Source organism: Scylla paramamosain, unplaced genomic scaffold (assembly GCF_035594125.1).
Source record: "Scylla paramamosain isolate STU-SP2022 unplaced genomic scaffold, ASM3559412v1 Contig24, whole genome shotgun sequence".
Classification (NCBI taxonomy): Eukaryota; Metazoa; Arthropoda; class Malacostraca; order Decapoda; family Portunidae; genus Scylla; species Scylla paramamosain.
In genome coordinates this window covers 587,402-612,116 of record NW_026973689.1, presented here as the reverse complement: position 1 = coordinate 612,116, position 24,715 = coordinate 587,402, and the positions used below count along the sequence as shown (strand labels likewise).

The window sequence follows — 24,715 nt, the reverse complement described above, 5'->3', positions numbered from 1 at the left end:
TAGTCAATTTCACATAAAGCAATGGCAATCAAGTGGAATAGAGAAGCTCCAGTGGGGAATTATATGAAACAGACATTTTCTGATGTTGCTGTATCATATGCTTAATTGCCATACTTTTAAACCTTCTGCCAATGCTGGTGATCACCTGGCCAAACTGCACCAGACAATCAAGATAGTGGGGAAGTCCTTACTTTCAAAAATCCAAAGTTCACCAAGGTTGTCAATCAGTGGGGTGGGCAAGCATGAGTGGTCACCAATGCTTACATCTCATATTCCTGCCCAACTCAGCACATCACTGACAGAAAAAAATGTATGAGAAACACGAATTTGTTTACATCTGCTGCAGTCACCATGGCAACCAGCAAAGAAGTGACGGTTTGTTGGGCTACTCCTTTATCATTTTTTGATAAGGAAATCCTCATTAACATGGTAAAAGAGCATATTAATGTAATAAATAACAAGAACACAAAGTTTTATACAGTAAACAAGAAGGCAATGGAGTGGTTAAGAAGTTTTGTGATGAGTGGGCATCACAAGACTCACCAGCACGTGAGGAAAATGTGAAAAAACATCAGAAATGGATGTGAAACATTGTTTGACATTGTTTATGATGTTATATAATGCATGGCAATATGAACTGGGTGACATTGATGTGTGTGTGTGTGTGTGTGTGTGTGTGTGTGTGTGTGTGTGTGTGTGTGTGTGTGTGTGTGTGTGTGTGTGTGTGTGTGTGTGTGTGTGTGTGTGTGTGTGTGTGTGTGTGTGTGTGTGTGTGTGTGTGTGTGTGTGTGTGTGTGTGTGTGTGTGTGTGTGTGTGTGTGTATTTACCTAGTTGTATTGTACAGGGCATGAGCCAAAGTTCATTTTGTCCTGTCTCCATAACCATGCTTATTCAGTTTCTCTTTAAACATGTGTACACCGTTTGCCAAAACCACTTCTTTCTTCGAATCATTCCAGATTTCAAGAGTTCGATACGGGAAACTATTTCTTGATGTAGCTCAAACATCCACTCTTTATTTTATTCTCAAACAGATGAGAAACACTGTTTATGAAGTTGTATAATGTATGACGTGAATAGGGTGATGTTGGTATCTGTGTGTGTGTGTGTGTGTGTGTGTGTGTGTGTGTGTGTGTGTGTGTGTGTGTGTGTGTGTGTGTGTGTGTGTGTGTGTGTGTGTGTGTGCGTGTGCATTGTACAGGGCACGAGCCAAAGTTTATTTTGTCCTGTCTCCATAACCATATTTATCCAGTTTCTCTTTAAACATGTGTACACTGTTTGCCACAACCACCTCTTCCTTCAAATCATTCCAGATTTCAACAGTTTGATACAGGAAGCTGCATTTCTTGGTGCCGCTCAAACATCCACTCTTCTTTATTTTCTTCCCATGTCCCCTCGCCCATCTCTCTCCCTCCTCCATCTGTGATAGCAAGTCAATTCGGTCTATTCTTTCTATATTGTTTACTAATTTGTACATTGTTATCAGGTCTCCTCTTACTCTTCTCTCTTGTAGCGTTGGTAATCCCATCTCTTCAAGTCTTTCTTCATAGCTTAAGTCTTTCAGTTCTGGTACCATCTTTGTTGCTATCCTCTGTATTCTTTCCAGTTTCTGTATATCTTTTTTTCCTATTTGGAGCCCAAACTAACGCTGCGTGCTCCAATTTAGGTTATATCATTCTTGTTATAATTTTCTTCATTATTTCTCTATCTAAATAGTTAAATGCCACCCTAATGTCTGTTAAAAGGCTGTATGTAGAGCCAAATATTATGTTTATGTGCCTTCTTTTTCTTCTTGAAATTTTTTGTTATTATTTCTCTTCCCATTTTGTAATTCAATGAAGATATCTTTTTACTTTTTCCTATTTCCAACACATGGCATTTTCTGGCACTGAATTCTAGTTTCCATCTTTGGCTCTATGTATGTATCTTGTCAATATCCTTTTGTAACTCCTTGCAGTCATTTTCATCCTTTACTATTTTCATTATTTTTGCATCATCAGCAAAAAGGTTTATATAACTATTTAGATCCTCTGTCATATCATTTACATATATTTGAAACATAATAGGTGCCAACACAGATCCTTGTGGTACCCCACTTGTCACTTTGCACCAACTTGAATTAGTGTCTCTGATTACTGTTCTCAATTCCCTCCCTTGTCAATAATCTTCTGTCTATCTCAACATTGCTCCCTTTAGCCCTCCTTCATTCTCTGACTTCCACATAAGACTTTTGTGTGGAACTTTATCAAATGCTTTTTTAGAGATCCAGGTGTACTGCACAAACCCATCCATCCCTCTCTTGCACTCCATCTATTACTCTTGTACAGAAGCTCAGTAGATTTGTGACACAGGATATCCCTTTCCTGAATCCAAATTGCTTTTCTGTAATTATCTTTTCATCTTCTAAATACTGCACCCATCTGTCTTTAATCACTATTTCACAAAGCTTGCTTACAATACTTGTTAGTGACACTAGTCTGTAATTCAATGGTTCCATTTAACTTCCCTGTTTGTATATTGGGACTTTGTTAGCTCTTTTCCATTCCCTTGGTACTTTTCCTTCTCGCAACAAGCTGTTAATTATATCCCATATGGGTTTTTCCATTTGTTCTCTGCATTCTTTTAATATCCATCCATTTACTTGATCTGGTCCCACAACTTTTCTAACATCCAGCTCTTCAGCAGTTTCTTGATTTGTTGTCTCTTTACTTGTATTTCCTGTATTCCCTCATTCTGTGATACCACTTTCAGTGCCACAAAATCAGTTTCCTTTGTAAATGTGGACTGAAAACTCTCATTCATTAGTTCACTCATCTCCTCAGTAGTTTCATAAATTCTTCCTTCTCTTCTTAACTTGTTTATGTCATCCTATGTTTCATTTTCCTGTTTATGTATCGGTAGAAGAGTTCTGGGCTCTTCCTTGCATTTTCTTATTATCTCACTTTCAAAATTTCTTTCTTCTTCTTTTCTTATTATACCATATTCATTCCTTGCCTTTCTGTATTCTTCCCTAGTATTTGTGTTCAGTTGTCTCATCATTTCCTCCAAGCCCTGTCCTTTTTCCTTTTTGCTTCTACTCACCTGCCATTATACCATTCATGCTTCCAAATTTACACTTTATAACTTGGCACAAACTGTTGCACCCCCTCTCTATACTTACTCAAAAATATCTCATTTTTCTTGCACTACTTTACCTTTAAATAGTTCTTCCCAGTTAATTTCTCCATAAAATTTATTGAGTTCTGCAAAGTTTGCCTTAGAATAGTTCTGTCTCCCATTTCAAAATTGTTCATTCCTGTGCAACACTTTTTCCTCCTGTGGCATTATTTCTATTGTCACATGATCACTTCTTCCCAGTGGACTCAGACAATGTATACTTGGTCTACTTTCTGGGATTTTTTGTAAACACTAAGTCCAACTGTGATGGTTCTTCTTCTTTGTATCTTGTAAGTTCGTTCACCCACTGTCTCATTGTATTCACCATCATGGTAAGCATGGTATGGTGGTGATATCACCATGCACTTTTTCACGTCTTTTCGTAGACGTCCAACCCTTCAGGAAGAAAACAGTTCATGCAGGGAAGCCACACAACGCCTGACTTCTGATCTCTCAAAAATTTCTGATCGGAGTAAAGCAAACTTGGTATTGTTCAATGCCTCAAAAACTCAATTCCTCCATCTATCAACTCAACACAACCTTCCAGACAACTATCCCCTCTTCTTCAATGACACTCAACTGTCCCCCTCTTCTACACTGAACATCTTTACTTATATTCTGAACTGGAAACTTCACATCTCATCTCTAGCTAAAACATCTTCTATGAAGTTAGGTGTTCTGAGACATCTCCGTTATTTTTTCTCACCCTTCCAGCTACTAACTCTGTACAGGAGCCTTATCTGTCTATGTATGGAGTATGATTCACATGTCTGGGGGATTCCACTCATACCAGTCTTCTAGACAGGATGGAATCAAAAGCTTTTCATCTCATCAACTCTCTTCTGTCTTCAGCCTCTTTCTCATTGCTGCAATGTTGCATCTCTAGCTGTCTTCTACCACTATTTTCATGCTAACTGCTCTTCTGATCTTGCTAACTGCACGTCTCCCCTCCTCCCATGGCCTCACTGCACAAGACTTGTTTCTCTCACCCCTGTTCTGTCCACCTCTCTAATGCAAGAGTTAACCAGTATTCTCAGTCAGTCACTCATCCCTTTCTCTGGTAAACTCTGGAACTCCCTGCCTGCTACTGTATTTCCACCTTCCTATGATTTGAACTCTTTCAAGAGGGAGGTTTCAAAACACATATCCTTCAATTCTTGACTACTACTTCTGACCCAATCCAGGTCTGGTATCACAAGTGAGCTTTTTTTTTATTGGATTTTTGTTTCCCTTTGCCAGTGTCCCTCCTACATAAAAAAAATAAATAAGTAAATATATATGAAAAATAAGTTCACTCCATGACCCAACATTTTCTTTCACTTCCATCTTCTGCCAGTTCATTCCTTTAGTGTTGAAGCTGCCTACTAAAAGCACTTTGTTACTTTTCCTTATCATTTCCTGTGCTATTTCTTGTTTTTAGTTGTATAGTTTTATATCCATCAGTCTCCCATGCATTAGTTTTTGGTGGTACGTACATCACAGTAACTTTCCTTTTTTTCATTTCATTTGATCTTAATCACAACACTCAAAGTTTCTGCCATTCCATCGACATATTCCACTTCCTCAACAACAATATCCTCTTTTACCAATATCATTGTTCCTCTTCCTCCCTTTCCTTTTCTGTCTCTCCTCCATGCACTACAACCTTCCTTTGCAAATTCCAACTTTATTTCCTCTTAGTGTAATTTCCATTAAATAAACCACATCTGGTTTATTGTTCTTTAGGTAGCCTTTAAGTTCCATTTGGCTGAACACCAAACCATCTACATTAGTATACATAATCTTTAAACTTCTGCTTGGTGTGGTATCTTTGTGGCACCATTTCCTCACTTTCATGTCCACAACTTTCCAAGCAAATCTCCTTGCTTGTTCTTGTGTTCTCTCCTCATTTTTTGACTGGGCCTCTACTCTACTACTTTCCTCTACTTTACTCTTTCAGTTTACTTCTCTCTCCTTTATTCATATTTATTCATTCCTTCTACTTTTGCCAATTTTCTTGTTCTTTGCAAGACATATTTCACTGCTGTTTGTGCCATGAATCTTATTTTCATTGGTCTTGTTCCATTTTCATTGTATTTTTCAATCCTGTAAACCTCTTCAATTTGTTCAACTATCTCCTCTCATTCCTCTGCCACTTCTGCTATAATTTCCTTAGTCTTTTTTGCCTCTTCTTTCTCTCTAGCTATTTTCATTAGTAAGTTCTTCTCCTTGACCCCAAATACCACCACAAACATCTTTCTCTGCACGATGTCTCTCACAAGATTACTTTTTTTCCTTTATTATTTTAATCAATTGCTTTTCCATGTCCTTATTGTGTTCCTGTTGCTGTTGCCTTATGATCTTATCTATATTCACCTTTTGTTGTTGTTCTCTCTCTTCTTTCCAACTTTTGACTTCTGCTGTCACTGACTCTTTCACTTTCCCAACCTTAATCTCTCTCTCTCTCTCTTGTAAAGCTTTCTTTAACTCCTCGTTCTCTTCCTTGAGTTTCTTGATTTCTTTATAGTACTTCTTGTTAAAGTTCACTATTATTGTCACCTCTTCTCTCAGTTCTTTGTTTTCTTTTTCTCTTTCCATCTTCCTCTTCTTCATCTCTATTATATCACTGGATATCTTTTTACATTGCCACCACCCACCTCTCTCTCTCTTCCTTCCATGTCTTTATTATTGCTAAGTTATGAATTTATCATATTTTCACATTTTCTTCAATTTTCCATATTTGTTTATTTGTATAAGCTACACTGAGGTCTTCTTCCTTGAAACCCTCAAAAATATTTGCTGTGTCCGCCACCATCTTCCTTCTTGGTATCACTGACAAGACAATGTTTACCCATACACTACTCTCCCATTCACCTTTTTGCTCACTTCCCAATTTACACTTCACTTCCCCTGCACTCACACATCACACAATTCCCTCTTATAGAGACAGGACTCAAGCTCGGGCACCCTGTACAACCAAAACTTAGGTAACTCCTTAGAGCTGCTGTGGATGTGTCCAATTAGCTGGGCAGCACAGTGTGTGTGTGTGTGTGTGTGTGTGTGTGTGTGTGTGTGTGTGTGTGTGTGTGTGTGTGTGTGTGTGTGTGTGTGTGTGTGTGTGTGTACTAACAATACAGGGTGTACCATGAATTAAGGTACATACCTTAGGATATGATAGTTCAACTAATCCTAAGTCAAAAATACTCTATACACACACATGTTGTTTGCTTTATTTTGTGAGAAATTAACCTGTAAGTTGTGTGTTGTGGGAGCGGCTTCCCTGGGATCAGTTTCCTGATGAAGGAAACTGTGGAGATCCACAGGAATAGCCAGCAAGATCCCTTCACCTAACACCAACGGATTTCTTTCCTTTGGGGACTCATGAAATCCTTGGTATACAAGAACAAATCACGTTACAGAGAGGAGTTGATTCACAGCATTAAGGAAGCTGCAGAGCAGATAAGGAATGACAGGAGCAAAAAGATGCACTTTGGCTATCACTTGATTGACAAGGCTTGCCATTTAAATGTCAAGATGATAACTGTCAAAGGGGATGACATTTGCAGTGAACTGCCATGTGTGTTTTAAAAAGTAGCACTGAATAACCGCTGTATTGCTGTGTTACCTGCACATTTTCTTCACTGGCACATACAAAAATTTAATCTGTTATTTGCTATTTCCTGTAAGGATTTGACTGCATACAATGTACACAAAAATTTATCACTTAATGCTACGCAGCATCACGCGAGTACGTAGCGAGCCAAGGAGGGGAGGAAGGAGGCGGAGGCACACCCAGGCAAGCAGCTCCCGCAACTCACAACTTAGCTACACATTAATTTCTCACAAAATAAAACAAAACAGCATATGTGTATAGAGTATTTTCAACTTAGAATTACTTGAACTATCATACCTAAAGTGTGTACCTAAACTTGCAGGACACCCTGTAAAAACTAAGCAAAACACAACAATCTACTGCTAAAACACAGGGCATTACAAGCTTAATTCCTATACAGTTATTTCCAGTAGTCAGGATAAAGTCAGGTTACACTGGTTTAGGTAACATAAGGTAAGACTAGATTCACATGCATACACGTGCAGGCACACTATATGTACACACCAGCATATGTGAGGAACTGGTACAGCCTCTCCTGGGAGTCCACGTACCTTCCTATCTTGGTCACTTCAGACGCGCCTCTTCTGGTAATGCAGACAGTGACATTCATTCGCCTCCAACAAAGGCCCTGTTATGAGAGTTAAGGATGTGAGGTAAGGCTACAGCTTGAAATGTGCATTCCCCAATATCCCAGTGCCTTTTCTTTATTAACAGGCTCTAATAGTGTTTGGAGCTCCCGTGATTGGAGTGGTAATTTAAAAGGCTTTAGTGGATGTTATTAGGGTTTTCAAGGGCATTTTCATGATTCAAGTAATGGTTTAATAAGGTTAGTAATAGTTTAACAGACTTTAATGGATGTTACCAGGGTTTTCAAGGGTGTTTTTATGATCAAGTAATGGTTTAATAATACTAGTGACAGTTTAACAAGTTTCAGTGGATGTTGTCAGGGTTTGCAAGGATGTTTCTGTGATTCAAGTAATGGTTTAAAAGGGTTAATGATACTTTAACAGGTTTTAGCACATGTTGTTATGGTTTGCAAGGGTGTTTTCATGATTCCAGTAACAGATTAAGGAAGGACAGTGATTAAAACTAAACTAAAAACTCCACAACACAACACATACTTGGTAAAAACATTCCCACTCTTAGCTTCACTGGAGACAAGATCAGTGTGGTCAAGCTTGCAGTGTTTGCTGTTGTGGAAACTGCCATGAAGATCCAAAAGAGAGCCTGGCAATGACCAAAGAAGAGCTACTGTCTCAATAGTAGGTGACCTTGCCCAGCCATACTAAGGAGAGAGTGACACAGGAGGATGAGGAGATGAGGAGATGAGATGAGGCATGAGAGAAACATGTAGAACTGGGAGAGAAAGGGAGGAGGAGATGTGTATGAGTGCAATACATGCTGTGGGTGTAAGGGGATGACCTCTAATGAATGGAAGAAGGGAATAGAGTGCTAGAGAGAGAGAGAGAGAGAGAGAGAGAGAGAGAGAGAGAGAGAGAGAGAGAGAGAGAGAGAGAGAGAGAGAGAGAGAGAGAGAGAGAGAGAGAGAGAGAGAGAGAGAGAGAGAGAGAGAGAGAGAGAGAGAGAATGAGAGCATGCAAGAACAGAAATAAATGGAGAGAAGAATACTGAAAGAGATGAGAGAATGAGTTAGTGCACGCAAAAATGAGAAAACATGCATAGACAAAAAATAAATGAAGGTCAGAATGATGAGAGAGAGAAGGATGAGAGGAGGAAGAGAAGAGATAAGTGGGGAGACAAATGCTGAGAGAGACATCGGCGAGGTGATAAGACGCATCGTGGGTAAATGCGTCAGGACAGTGGTCAAGGACGACGTAAGGAGGGCAGCGGGGAACCTGCAAGTATGTGCAGGTCAGCAGGCAGGAGGGGAAGCCGCCATCCACGCTATGAGGGAAATGTTCAGTGAAGACAATTGTGAAGCGGTGTTATTAGTGGACGCCAAAAATGCTTTCAACACTATTAACAGAAAAACAATGCTTCACAACATTCGAGTAAAATGTCCCTCTCTGGCACAATATGTAGAAAACACATATAGTGACCCCTCGGATTTGTACATATGTAGTAATAGTGGTAATAGTGTTAAGGTGTTAAAGTCCATGGAAGGGACAACACAAGGTGACCCAGTGGCCATGGCGATGTACGCCCTCGGACTTTCAGTGCTGCAACAAGTTATCTCATATGGGAAAACGAGTGTGAAGCAAGTGGCGTACGCGGATGACCTGTCAGGGGCCGGCAAAATAACAGACTTGAAAAAATGGTGGGGCTTAGTGAACGACAATGGTCCCATCATAGGGTACACACCCAATGCCGCTAAGTCCGTCCTTATTGTAAAGCCTGAACACTATGACAGTGCAGTGGATAGCTTCAGTGGCAGTGGAGTTATAATAACAAAGGATGGACAACGGCATCTGGGTGCTGTCATCAGAACAGAGGAGTTCAAGAAGGAGTACATAGGAGAAAAGGTGAAGGAGTGGATACATGAGGTGGAAGTCCTGTCTGACATGGCCAGGACTGAGCCTCATGCAGCCTACTCTGCCTACACCCACGGCTTGCAGCATCGATGGAGATTCGCCATGCGCACCATCCCAGGCATCAGCCCTCTCCTTGCACCACTGGAGGTCTCGATAAGGAACACCTTCCTCCCAGCGTTACTGAGATACCACACCATCGGAGATGGGGAAAGGGCGCTGCTCGAACTTCCACCAAGACTGGGCGGGATGGGAATCACCTCCCCTGAGAAGTTGGCGACTGTGGAGAACCTCAACTCCCTCAAGCTCACCAGGTCCCTCACAGAGAAGATCATTGCTCAGGACGCACATGGTGAAATAGCCCAAAGTGCAGTCACTGAGCAAGGACGAATTATATCTAGAGATAGGCAACAACATCAACGAAACTGTCTCGAAGACCTGATAAACATCCTGCCTGCAACCACAGTGAGAAAAATCCTCACTGCACAGGAAACGGGAGCCTCTAACTGGCTAACGTCACTGCCCATCAGAGCGAAGGGCTTCAGCCTCAACAAACAAGAATTTGTCGACGCCATTGCTCTGAGGTACGGCTGGCCAATGGAAGGACTCCCCAGTACTTGTGTGTGTGGCTCCCCCAATGACGTCAACCACACCATGACGTGCAAAAAGGGGGGATTCGTATGTATCAGGCACGATGAGGTGAGAGATCTGACCGCCAGCATGCTCAGGGAGGTGTGCCACGATGTCTCCACTGAACCGACCCTGAATGGTCCCCTCCCCAGATGGGGACTCGGAGGCTGGTGTAGGAGTCGCCATGATGATTTTGAAATTTTTGAGTGAAGGGTGTGTGTGTTTTTAGGTGCTTGTAGTTTTGTGTGGAGGAAGAGAGTTGTCTTTAGAGAGCAGGCTGTGACTGCCCCCTTGTGTTGTGAGACACAAAGGGAAACGTTCAGTGAGGTCACAGCTGGTTTTAATGATAAATTCACAGCACACCCTGAACAGTGCTTTAGACCTCACTGGGAGTAATTATCGTTTCGGCAGGTGTCTACTGCCTCCTTCTATAACTAATGTCAAGGTTTGTCACACTGTTTTCTTATGTAATACCAGTAACCAATTGCAGTCACATGAAAATCAATAAAATACATGGTTGGGTAAACATGTAATGCAATAATACTATATACCTGAAAAATCTGAAGCAGTAGCTGAGGATCACTCCATTCGCATCACAAACAAGTTGGATTTTCAGAGGGAGTGATAGCTTTTCCAGTTAAAGTAGAGGGCCTTGTCCACTCTTCGGGCCTTGATGGCAATGTGGGTGCCTGTGCACACAAAAGAAAGTATTAGATGATCATGATACACAATAGCTACATATATCTATCATATATATATATATATATATATATATATATATATATATATATATATATATATATATATATATATATATATATATATATATATATATATATATATATATATATATATATATATATCATCCCTGCACTGGATATGCACACAGTATACATAAGATATGAAAACTTTTTAATGCTTAACAAGAACTTGAGGTTGCGAGATACCTTTCACTCAAAGTAAACACTGATGAAGTGATAGATTATAACAATAGCAATAAATTTTAAACAAAATATATTATTGTTAATCTTACTATCAATGGCCCCAATAACTCTTAAGAAATTTTCGGTCCTGAAGAACTGCTGTGCAGTCCTCCTTTGATCAAGGTGTGTTGAAGGCATCTTGATTTCTTGCACTGACTTATCACTCAACACGATGCACACACACTCGAAGACCCTGCTGACGCTTGCGTAAGTCCTGAAAGCAGATTATAAGCCATTAGTTTTCATTTTATTTGTTTTAAATAAGATACGTCTTTCTGCTGTAAGCAAAAAAAAAAAAAAAAAAAAAAAAAAAAAAAAAAAAAAAAAAAAAATCGGTAACAAATTCAATGATCCCTCTATATGTAGTGCACCATTCAAGTACACCCAGGTGTACTTGATGGCACGTTTGGTAAGGTTAGCATCATCCCTCATCCCTCCTTATTAATTATACACTCACATATTTTGACACTAGGAACTAATCTTGACATATTCCTAACACTGGATTACAACTTTATAAACCGTGGCATGCAGTAGATTGGCTTTTATGCCTTTTACCCTTGAAAGTCAGCCACACTTAAATATTATTCACCATATTGAACATCAGTTTATTCACCTACAAAAGTTATTAATGGGATATTGTGCAATTTGTAAAAAAAAAAAAAAAAAAAAAAAAATAGTAGTAATTGTTTAGAGTCCCCTCTTGTCCTTATTACACGTCTATCCTCTTCCATTCTTTCGCATATACCTCTTGATAAACCTGGAAATATAGTATAAGGTTGGGGGAGATGTGCCCCCGTCCTTTAGGGGTGTTCCAGAAGTTATGCTAACTTATATTAGTGTCCTTAAGGGTGGGTCTAGCCCCCGTGGTTACGTTAGATTAGGTAATGTTTCATATAAAAGTGTACGGTGACTAACCTAACCACTGTTAACCTCTGGGTGGCCTTCGCCCATCCCCTGAACCCACTGAAGAACAGGGTCACTTCTTCCTCGCCTTAAAGTTACGTTTTGTGTACCTAAAGGTATATGCGAAGAATGTAAGAGAATAGACCAGTAATGAGGTCAGGGAAAGGGCTCCCTGACAATTTCCAAAACAGCCAGCCCCTGTGCTGAATGAAGCATGCAACACCAGTATCATCTTACCTGCAGTGTCTCCAATGACGTTTTGGAAGGACCCACTGGCAAACAATCTCAGGGCCAACAAAACTTGGGTGTGAGTTGGTAATGCCTGGCTATGCCTTGTTCTTCTCTCCAGCTGAGACTGCATCTTCTCAAACAAGAGGATTAGGTCTGCCTAGGGAAGTGGTATTTGAGCATCAGCTCATTATCACTCAATGCCAAGAAATCAAGGCGATTCCGAAAGCGCCTTTCTTGCCTCAAGGCACGAACGTGGAAGTACGAGTATGCAAAGAAAATATCCAATATATGCAGAAGTTAGTTAACTAACTACCTTGCTACAATGGCAATACCAACCTCTTATGCGTTCTTGGATACCATTTGGCTGCCGGAGGTTGATAATAACCGTTTCGTGGATCTGGCCCCTGATGACTGGGAAAATCACTGCTGGGAGCAAACTTGGAAAGATGACCTTGGGCGAGTCCGGACATGAGAAGGGCTGGGTGGGGAGTGGTGGTGGCGATGAGGCTTGACCTCGAGTACTCGGATGGGAGAGTTGGGGGTGGCTCGGAGAAGGAACCAAGGGATACCCACAATTCAGGAAGAAGCATGAACGGCAACCAGCAAAGAGGAGCGGCGTGATGAGTAGGAATAGGCGGCGACAGGTGTGATGGCAGACAGGTGTGACCACGGGGATGAGTCAGGAGCGGAGAAGAGGTAAGAAGCGGCAGGGAAGATAGCACGTGGAGAGTGTGGTGACCCACGATTTGAGCGTGGTAGGAAATGACAACGCCTAGCAACTTAATAATAATAATAATAAATACTTTATTGTCACGTATAATACATGAAAATTGCTTCATGAGCTCTCAGTAAAAGTGATAAAACCGCACATACGTCATACACTCCTCGTACTACTCACACACATTGGTCATTTACAGGCCACAGGAACAAACCCAGTCTGTGCTACTGGTAGATTGTCTGTTGTTCATTTAACATTTTAATACTGCTAGGTACAAAAGATCTTGAATATCTTGATGTTCTACAGTATAATGACCTCAACCTTCTTCCAGAGGGTAACATTTGATAATATTGGTTTAAAGGATGAATGGGATCATGTCGTACTACCTCACATCTCCGGACAACTGCTTTCTTATAAATTTCTACAAGAGGGATGATGTTCTCAACCCCAAGTTTCCCACAATTTTTCATTATTTTACAAAGTTTGTTTTTTAATTCAATGTTACAATTTCCGTACCAGCAAGTTATATTAAACGAAAGAACAGATTGTATTATTGCTGAATAGAATATATCCATAATCTTTCTGTCAATTCTTAGTTTACTTAATTGCCTTACAAAATACATTCTAGAATTGATTTTTTTGTAAAGTGTCTCAACATTATTATTAAAAGAAAATTTATCATCAATTATTGTTCCTAAGTATTTATATTCCTTGACTCGCTCCGATTTTCTTCATTGTATTTTTAATGGAATTGGAAGGCTGCTGGTATTCCTGAGTTGCCTGGCGAGTTATGAAGCTACAGACATCATGATGACGCGAATAGTTTGCTTTCTACTCTTCTGGTGGGTGCTACAGAGCTGTTCTGTGAGTGTGGCCGCTGTGTCTACCCGGACTGATGAGCCGCCGGATATAAACAAACAGCAGGAACGACTGATTTATGGCAAGGATATTCTGCTAACGTTAGCAAAGTCTAGCAACGTTGAGACATTTGCTGTGACCGTGCCAGATGCTGTGAAAAGGAAGGTGTTGCATCCAGAGGGAAAAACTAGAAATAACAAAAGGAGAGGAAGGCGGGGTGGTGTGAGGGTGAGGTGCAGACGACGCGGCGCCCGGCTCTCTCTCCCTATGTGTGTGGTCGGAAATGTTCGTTCAATACGGAACAAGTTTGATGAACTTAGTGCTTTGTGCAAGTGGAATTATGCATTCAGAGAGGCATCTATCATTTGTCTGACAGAAACTTGGTTAAGTGGTGAAAACGATCCCGACTCAGCATATCATATTGATGGGTATCAATTAATAAAGAGCGATCGAACCCCAGACTCAGGAAAAAGTGCTGGTGGCGGAGTGTGTGCTTACGTAAACAACAGGTGGTGCAGGGATATAACTGTGATTGAGAAAGTCTGTAATGACTGCATTGAATACATGACACTTTCCGTGAGACCTTACTATTTACCAAGATAATTTAACAAGATTTTCATAATAGTAGTTTATATTCCTCCAAAATATGTGGATATAAAAAATGCAGAAAGTCTGTTATATGATGCTGTGTGTAAGACTGAAAATATGTCACCTGAAGCAGTTAAATTAATAGCAGGAGATTTCAATGGTTCTAAATTTCAGAGTTATGTTCCTCATTATCAACAGTATATTGACTTTGCTACAAGAGAGGAGAAAATATTAGATCATTATTATTATAATATAAAGAATAGTTATAAGGCAAGTAAAATGAAGCCCCTCGGTTTGTCAGACCATGAAATGTGCCTCTTAACACCTATTTATAGACAAAAATTGAAAACTTGTAAACCTGTCATTAAGAAAATATATGAGTGGGATGACAAAGTGAGCGATACTCTGAGAGGCTGTATGGAATTGACAGAATGGAACATACTGTATGATGAAAATGCTAGTATTGACGAGAATGTGGATGTCTTAAATTGCTATTTATCTTTTTGTGTGGAAAACATTTTGCCTGTCAAGAGTGTTAAGTGCTACCCTAACAATAAGCCCTGGTTTACGAAAAGTGTGAAAAATTTGCTACATGAGAAAAGACAATGTAGGTTACGAAATGATAGAGTCAACTTAAGAATCATTCAGAAGAAAATTGATGATATGATTAGTATGGAAAAAGAAAAATACAAAAGGAAAATAGAACATTGGTTTGAGAAAGATACAAAGGCTGCTTGGCAAGGTTTGCGTAACATTACTGGAATGACTAAGAAATCCGTGTGTCCAGATATTACAAATGTAAAGGATTATTGCAATGAATTAAATAAGTTTTATTGTAGATTTGATGTCCAGGATTATTCTTCAGAACAGAACAGCCTTACTGAGTTTTTACATAACAAGGAACATGGAATATTTACTGTAACGTGTGAGGATGTACTAGAAAGTTTGAAAAGAGTTAAGAGCAATAAAGCGGCAGGGCCTGATAGAGTAAGTGCTAAGGTAGTAAGCATTTGTAAATACGAGTTGGTTCCAGTTTTATGCAGAATTTTTCAGAGTTCCTTGGATCAATCTTATATACCTAAACTGTGGAAGACATCTGAAATTATTCCAGTGCCACAACATCAAACCCCTAAAGGTTATAATGATTACAGACCTGTAGCCTTGACATGTATATTTATGAAATGTTTAGAAAGTGTTATTAAAAAGTTCCTGTTTCTTGAAGTGAAAGACCAAATGGATGTTTATCAGTTTGCCTATAAGAAAGATAGGTGCGTGGAAGATGCTACGTTATCAATTATAAATGATATACTTCGATTTCTGGAAAATGTAAGCAACAAATCCAGTAAACACTTTGCTAAGGTGTTGTTCGTTGATTTTTCAAGTGCTTTCAACACAATACAACCTCATGTGTTAATGGAAAAACTTATAAGTCTTAACGTGAGTCCACCACTTGTTCTATGGATACGCGAGTTTTTGGTAGGTAGGGTGCAATATGTAAAGCTTAAGGACCAGATCTCTGACTCAATTGTAACAAACACAGGTGCGCCCCAGGGTTGCGTATTGTCACCACTACTGTTTTCTCTTTATACAAATGATTGTAGAAGTCAAAATGAGTGTACTAAGATATTCAAATATGCAGATGACACTGCCATTGTCTCTCTCTGTGTAAATAATGATGTTATTTATAGAGAAGAAATTAACAATTTTAGTACATGGTGCAGGGATAATTTTTTAGAATTAAATGTTAACAAAACTAAGGAGATGATTATTGATTTTAGTAAGACTCCCGTACAACATGAACCTTTGGAAATCAATGATGAAACTGTTGAAGTAGTAGAAGAATACAAATACTTAGGAACGATCATAGACAATAAACTCAACTTTTCCTCTCACATAGATAAAATATATAAGAAGGCAAACTCAAGGATGTTTTCTGTTAGGAAACTATGCAAGTTAAAAGTTGGTAGTAAGATAATGGATTTGTTCTACAGTAGTATACTACAATCAGTTTTTTCATTTGCTATATGTTGCTGGTATGGAAATAGTACTGTGGAATCTAAAGGTAAACTAAGCAAGATAATAAAGAAATGTAGCCGATTAAAAGTAAAAAATACAAAACCATTGTTGGAACTGTATAAACGAGCGGTTATTCAGAGAAGCAATATCATAATAAAAGACCCCAGTCACCCATTGCACACATGTTACGAATTGTTACCATCTGGCAGAAGATGGAGATCTGTGCAGGGCCGAACATCTCGGTATAGGGAGTCGTATGTTCCATCTAGTATCAGGATATTGAATGGGAATCAACAGTTGTAAAAGAAGGCAGCACTCAGGGACATCAGCAATACTTTTAATGTTTTTAATATTTTAATGTGTTCTATTTTTGATAGTTTATGATTGAGAATTTAATAGATGTAACTGATAGTTTTAAGAATTTTTATACTTCTATATTTCTCTTTTATACTTTGGCAAGCACAAGACAAATTCTCTGTAAGAGCAATAAAGTATTATTATTATTATTATTATTATTATTATTATTATTATCTCACCATTTACAAACAGAGGAGGGTGATCATATAATGAAGTGCTGTAGTCGACCATCTCTTTTGTTTTCTTTACATTTAACTCTAAAAAGTTGCTGCTGCACCAGTCCACAAACTTTTCCACCTCCTCTCGGTATGCAGTGTCATCATTACCACACCGACCCACAAGGATAGTATCATCAGCATACTTAAACAAACGGCAGTTCACATCCCGACACACACAGTCACTTGTGTATATAGTAAAAAGCATGGGTGACAACACACAACCCTAAGGAGCACCTGTGTTTGTAATGACGACACTCGATTTTGCACCCTGAAAGCTGACATATTGTGGTCGATGAGTCAAGAAATTATTAATCCATAAAATCAAGTTAGAATTTACGTTCATATTTTTCAATTTAGTCATCATTAGGTGAGGCTGAATTGTATTAAAAGCGCTCGAAAAGTCTACAAAGAGGATCCTAGCATAGCGTTTAAAACTGGAGGTATTTCCTTTATCTAAAAAATTTAAAACATAGTCAGTGAAAGACAGGGTTGCATCCTCAACACACCGGTTTTTGGTATAAGCAAATTGATAATTATCTACGAAATGGGTAGCCTGCTCTAACAATATATATTTAACTATTTTTTCAAGACATTTCATGATGACAGATGTTAAAGCTACCGGGCGATAATCATTCTTACACATAGGAGGTGATTTCTTTGGTATCGGTATAACTTCAGATGTTTTCCATATTGCTGGTATGTAAGCTTCATCAAGTGATTGCTGAAAAATCCTACACAAAATTGGAGCTAAAGGTTCCTTACACATTCTCAGGAAATTGCCATTGATCTTATCTGGACCTGACACTTTACCTATCTTAATTGATTGTAGACTTTTAAGTACATTTGCCTCTGAAATTACAATTTTTAAGTCGTTTGTATTCTGTAGCTGATTGATAATAACAGAAGATTCCTGTGAAAAGACATATTTATCAAATCTGGAATAAAAAACATTGAGTTCATTACAAAAATCTTTAGAATTGTTAACAGTGTGATTACCTGCACTTTTTCGCATACCTGTTAACTGCTTAATACCATTCCATGCTGACTTTGTGTCTTTTTTGAATATATTTTCCACCTTTTGTTTATATCTATCTTTACATACTTTAATTACTGTATCAATTTCCCTTTGAACACTTTTTGCTCCAGTTTTATCATTTATGCCATAACAATATTTTTTCTTATTTATTAGTTCTTTTAGTTCCTTTGTAACCCATGGTTTGTTATTTGGAAAACATCTAACTTTCTTTGTAGGTACAACATTGCTTATGCAAAAGTGCAAATAGGAATTTAATACATCCACATTTTTGTCTAGAGAGTCTCTGCTGTCATATAAAATATCAAAATCTGTTGTTTCCATACATCCTAAAAGGGTATCATTTACATCTTTGTTCCACGAGTATATTAATTTTTCAACTGGCTTACTACGCTTCAATAATTGTATACTGGCGTAAGCAGACACATATTATGGTCAGAGACGCCCAATGGCTCTAGTTTCTTGGCCACATAGCTATTTCCAACATTACAAAAGAATGAATCTAATAATTTATCGTCTCTTGTTGGGAAACTTATAAATTGTTGGAAATGGGGGATACTTTTAAAATTACAGTGATCAAAATCACCTGTTATAATCTTAACGGCATCTGGATCACTATTTTCTATTTTTCTAACCACTTCAGATAGAATATTCTCAGCCTCCTTTGCATCAGAACTCGGAGGGATGTATACTACAATAAGATATATTTTGTTAAATTCTCGAGGTAGATAAAAAGGCCTCAGAGATAGTACTATATACTCAATATTACCATTACAGCATTTCTCGTACATGGAAACAGCACTACACCATTTGCTATTGAAATGCTGTAATGGTAATATTGAGTATATAGTACTATCTCTGAGGCCTTGCCTGCGATGGGGTATGATACTCTTGTCTCAGCATGTACTGGATTTTGAGAAAGTCGAGAGTTCGTGTCTTCGATCGCACAACACCGTTGCTACCACTGTTTCCGTAAATTTTGGCCACTTGTTGTCACCAGTGTTCCAGATGATGTTGACCACACTGTTTCGATGATGTACTTCTTACCGCTCCGTTGAAATGATGAATGTCTCTGTTGATGATGCTTGGTGTGGTGGTGGCTGCTCTGGAGGACCGCGTAGTAGCTTGATATTGTTGGTAGCGTGGAGGTCGTGGGTAGTGGTTTGATATTGTTGATTTGTGCGGGCAAAAGACATTCTATAAAAGTTCTTCTAGATTTAATAATGGATAGAATGTACACACATGATATCGAGACACAATTGATTACAGACGTGACGATACCGATGTGCTCCTCTCTGAACTGATATGAACTGGACTGAATGTGAACTGATCAAGTCTGACTCTCTCTGAAGACTCTTGTAAAACTGACTCTCCGAAGACTGACGATCTAGCTACGCGTACATGAAGAATGTACATGGGATGAAGAAATGACCAATGAGATGCTTGGAAATGGGATGAAGGAACCAATGACAGCGGTCGTTATTTTGACTAATGACCAGGGAGGACGACAGGAACAGGCGATGCAGGTGCTTTCCCTAAGGACTGGCAGAAGTGTAGGGAAGGAAGGTGTGGTATTATTCCCTTGAGAGGGAGAGAGGAAGAAGAAAGGTTAAAAATCATTCTGGCTGGCCATGTGGGCAAACGTAGAATGAAATATATAAATGATGAATATATATAAAAAATAATTGTTTCAATAGTGTGTGTGTGTGTGTGTGTGTGTGTGTGTGTGAGCACGGAAATCATCTAGAGTTCTTTCTTTTCTTCACTTTATTATTTGTAACGTTTCACTTTCACATAAGGCATATTCAGGCTAAGAAAATAATTATATTTAGTACAATACAAAAAAATGAAAACAATAAATAAATAAATTAATTAATTAATTAAATAAATGATAAAAAAAATAATAAAGGACACAATAAAAAAAAAAGAAAAAACAAAGAACCGACATATGTATAATGGTAGGTCACATTGTTTACTAAAAAAAAAAAAAAAAATTTAATAAAAAGCAGTAAAGACAATGTATGGAGCAACCTTTCCTTCTTGCTGGAAGTTTGCCTACATTCAACCTGTTCCTAAAAAGTGTGACCGTTCTAATCCCTCAAACTACCGTCCTATTGCTTTAATTTCCTGCCTATCTAAAGTTTTTTAAACTATCCTCTACAGGAAGATTCTTAAACATCTATCACTTCATAACCTTCTATCTGATCGCTAGTATGGGTTCCATCAAGGCCGCTCTACTAGTGATCTTCTGGCTTTCCTTACTGAGTCTTGGTCATCCTCTTTTAGAGATTTTGGTGAAACTTTTGCTGTTGCCTTGGACAAATCAAAAGCTTTCGATAGAGTCTGGCACAAAGCTTTCATTTCCAAACTACCCTCCTACGGTTTCTATCCTTCTCTCTGTAACTTCATCTCAAGTTTCCTTTCTGACCGTTCTATTGCTGCTGTGGTAGACGGTCACTGTTCTTCTCCTAAATCTATTAACAGTGGTGTTCCTCAGGATTCTGTCCTGTCACCCACTCTCTTCTTATTATTCATTAATGATCTTCTAAACCAAACTTCTTGTCCTATCCAGTCCTACGCTGATGATACCACCCTGCACTTTTCCACGTCTTTTCATAGACGTCCAACCCTTCAGGAGGTAAACATTTCACGCAGGGAGGCCACAGAACGCTTGACTTCTGATCTTTCTAATATTTTTGATTGGGGCAGAGCAAACTTGGTATTGTTCAATGCCTCAAAAACTCAATTCCTCCATCTATCAACTCGACACAACCTTCCAGACAACTATCCCCTCTTCTTCAGTGACACTCAACTGTCCCCCTCTTCTACACTGAACATCCTCAGTCTGTCCTTTACTTATAATCTGAACTGGAAACTTTACATCTCATCTCTAGCTAAAACAGCTTCTATGAAGTTAGGTGTTCTGAAATGTCTCCGCCAGTTTTTCTCACCCCCCCCAACCGGCTAACTCTGTACAAGGGCCTTATCCGTCCATGTATGGAGTATGCTTCACATGTCTGGGGGCTTCCACTCATACCGCTCTTCTAGACAGGGTAGAATCAACAGCTTTTCGTCTCATCAACTCATTTCCTTCAACTGACTGTCTTCAGCCTCTCTCTCACCGCCGCAATGTTGCATCTCTAGGTATCTTCTACCGCTATTTTCATGCTAACTGTTCTTCTGATCTTGCTAACTGCATGCCTCCCCTCCTCCCGCGGCCTCGCTGCACAAGATTTTTTTCTTTCTCTCACCCCTATTCTGTCCACCTCTCCAGTGCAAGAGTTAACCAGTATTCTCAATCATTCATCCCTTTCTCTGGTAAACTCTGGAACTCCCTGCCTGCTTCTGTATTTCCACCTTCCTATGACTTAGATTCCTTCAAGAGGGAGGTTTCAAGACATCCTTCATTTTTTTGCTACCGGTTTGGGGCCTTTTCTGGGACTGGCATCTCAGTGGGTTTTTTTTTTTTTTTTTTTCGCCCTTGGCCAGGGTCTCCTACATAAAAAAAAAATAATAAATAAATAAATAAATGAATGAATGTATGCATATACGTATCTATGTGTGTGTGTGTGTGTGTGTGTGTGTGTGTGTGTGTATATGCATTTATATACATATGTATGTATCAGAAACATGCCGTCTAGGTAGGCAATAGAATGGCACACTATTTGTTAATACAATAAGCTACAAAGAGCAACATATATTATTGATTGTCAAATTTCAACATCTATTTTCCATAATAAAATGCTATACATTCAACAACAATAAAAAAAAATAACAATAACATTACATACTAAACAATAATGCACATATTCTGCAGCACATTCAGTGTGAAGGTGAAGAGAGACTCATAAAAAAAATGTTACTTGGCATCATAACACAGCTGTTTTCAAGGTCGCTTAGACTCGCTCCCCCGTCCTCCCTCGCTTTAAATGATGCCACGTATCATTTTAGAGGAATAATTTAATCACCTCAATAATGGTGCTGTGTAATGCTTTTGGTAAATACTGTTTTTGTCTTGTTACAAGATATTGCAATAATCCACAGCCTGCAAAAAAAAAAATAAATAAATAAATAAATAAATAAATAAAAATAAATAATAATAATAATAATAAATAAATAAATAAATAAATAAATAAATAAATAAAAATAAACCATTCGTAATTTGAGCAAGTGGCACCTCCGAGGCTGCGACAATGCAACCGTCTGTCCGTCACCTCATAGCTATACTCATAATACACCTGTGAGTCCCATACAATTTCATCTCCTCTGACGGGTAAGCAAAGCCTTAAAATACATATATGTATAGAACATTTTCTACTTAGAATTACACGTTCTTTCACCTCTTTCAGTATTTACAGAAACTCGCGTTACACCATATATATATATATATATATATATATATATATATATATGAGATGTAAAGTTTCCAGTCAGATTATAAGAAAAGGACAGACCGAGAATGTTCAGTGTAGAAGAGGTGGAGAGTTGAGTGTCACTGAAGAAAAGGGGATAGTTATCTGGAAGGTTGTGTAGAGCTTATAGATGGAGGAATAGAGTTTTTGAGGTGTTGAACAATACCAAGTTTGTTCTGCCCGTATCAGAAATTTTAGAGAGATCATAAGTCTGGCGTTTTGTGGCTTCTCTGCGTGAACTGCTTACTTCCTGAAGGGTTGGACGTCTACGAAAAGACGTAGAAAATTGCAGGGTGGTATCAGTAGCATAGGAGTGGATAGGACAAGAAGTCTGGTTTAGAAGATCATTGATGAATAAAATATAAAATAAATAGGAAGAGAGGGGGTGATAGGAGAACCCTGAGGAACACCACTGTTAATAGATTTAGGAGAACAGTGACCGTCTACCACAGGCACGTGCCGTCAGTAATTACTCAGGATAGATAGTTGGTTATAGGGGTGTGATACACAGCCTCCCGCCTCATACTACTCATACAAGCTGTATTGACATTTTATTAATTTTGCTTGCTAAACTTCCCTGAAAGGACTAGTACCAATCGGACTAGGTCATGATGTACTCATATTTCTATTCTTGCAAATGATAATATTTTTAATATGGTGCTCTAAAGGGAATTGTAGCAAATAAAAAAAAAATCCTTACCCTACATAACTGGGTGTCCACATTCGCCAGATTGGTCTCTCTCTCTCTCTCTCTCTCTCTCTCTCTCTCTCTCTCTCTCTCTCTCTCTCTCTCTCTCTCTCTCTCTCATCTTTTCTGTCTTTATCTCTTCCTGCTTTTCTTCCCTATTTGCGCATTTACTTTTATATTTACAATATAAATGTAAATGGACAAATTGAAGAAAAAAATTTAATAAAAAAATTAAAAAATAAGCGAAACACAATGGCGTAATCACATTCCACGAAAGATGCCAAGCGATTGAGTTGGTCAGATTTACTTTTGTCATTATAACACATAAAAACAAGGTATTGAAAAACTGTATGCAGCACGTGGAATACCTCTATTTGTAGCTTACATACTGAGATTGAAAGAGACGCCATAAAATCACTTGACAATTACGATTACTAAAGAACACTGCTGCTCAAAATAAATGTCATTACTATACATCACGAAATTATACGAATACTATGCAAAATTATTTTACGAAACTATTAATATACGATTACTGTATAAACGAATAGACAAATAAATAAACAAATAAATAAATAAATACATAAATAAATAGTAAACAGAAAAAGAGATATAAGAAGAAAGAATTGGAAGATTTGGCCAGGGGAGATTCGGCCGTAGTCAGGACTGGCCAGGGGAGATTCGGTCGTCGTCAGGATTGGCCAGGAGAGGTTCAGTCGTTGTCAAGATTGGCCAGGGGAGATTTGGCCGTCGTCAGGGTTGTCCATTAGAGATTCAGTCGTCATCAGGATTGGCCAGGGGAGATTTGGCCATCACCAGGGTTGTCCATTAGAGATTCAGTCATCATCAGAATTGGCCAAGGGAGATTTCACCGTCGCCAAGATTGTTCATTAGAGATTCAGTCGTCGTCAGGATTGGCCAGGGAAGGTTCAGTCGTCTCAGGATTGGCCAGGGGAGATTTGGCCGTCGCCAGGATTGTCCATTAGAGATTCAGTCGTCGTCAGGATTGGCCAGGGGAGATTTGACCATTGCCAGGGTTGTCCATTAAAAATTCGGTCATCGTCAGGATTGGCCAGGGGAGATTTGGCCGTTGCCAGGGTTGTCCATTAGATATTCAGTCGTCATCAGGATTGGCCAGGGGAGATTTGGCCGTTTTCAGGGTTGTCCATTAGATATTCAGTCGTCTTCAGGATTGGCCAGGGGAAGATTTGGCCGTCGCCAGGATTATCCATTAGAGATTCAGTCGTCATCAGGATTGGCCAGGGGAGATTTGGCCGTTGCCAGGGTTGTCCATTAAAAATTCGGTTGTTGTCAGGATTGGCCAGGGGAGATTTGGCAGTGGCCAGGGTTGTCTATTAGAGATTCAGTCGCCGTCAGGATTGGCCAGAGGAGATTTGGCCATCGCCAGGGTTGTCCATTAGAGATTCAGTAGATTTGGCCGTTGCCAGGGTTGTCCATTAGATATTCAGTTGTCATCAGGATTGGCCAGGGGAGATTTGGCCGTTGCCAGGGTTGTCCATTACAGATTCGTTCGTCGTCAGGATTGGCCAAGGAAGATTTGGCCGTTGCCAGGATTGTCCATTACAGATTCGGTCGTCGTCAGGATTGGCCAGGGGAGATTTGGCCGTCGCCAGGGTTGTCCATTAGAGATTCAGTTGTCATCAGGATTGGCCAGGGGAGATTTGGCCGTTGCCAGGGTTGTCCATTAGAGATTCAGTTGTCATCAGGATTGGCCAGGGGAGATTTGGCCGTTGCCAGGGTTGTCCATTAGAGATTCAGTTGTCATCAGGATTGGCCAGGGGAGATTTGGCCGTTGCCAGGGTTGTCCATTACAGATTCGGTCGT

General features: G+C 39.2%; 1 long non-coding RNA gene across 1 annotated transcript; it reads right to left on the bottom strand.

The window, feature by feature from the left end:
- Positions 1-1,083: 1,083 nt before the first annotated feature.
- LOC135097546 (uncharacterized) lies at positions 1,084-12,673 on the bottom strand. Its single transcript, XR_010265789.1, has 5 exons — positions 12,319-12,673; positions 11,989-12,139; positions 10,899-11,062; positions 10,417-10,554; positions 1,084-7,374 (listed from the first exon to the last, which is right to left on the bottom strand). It is a non-coding gene; the product is annotated as an uncharacterized LOC135097546 (long non-coding RNA).
- Between the last annotated feature and the right edge of the window lie 12,042 nt (positions 12,674-24,715).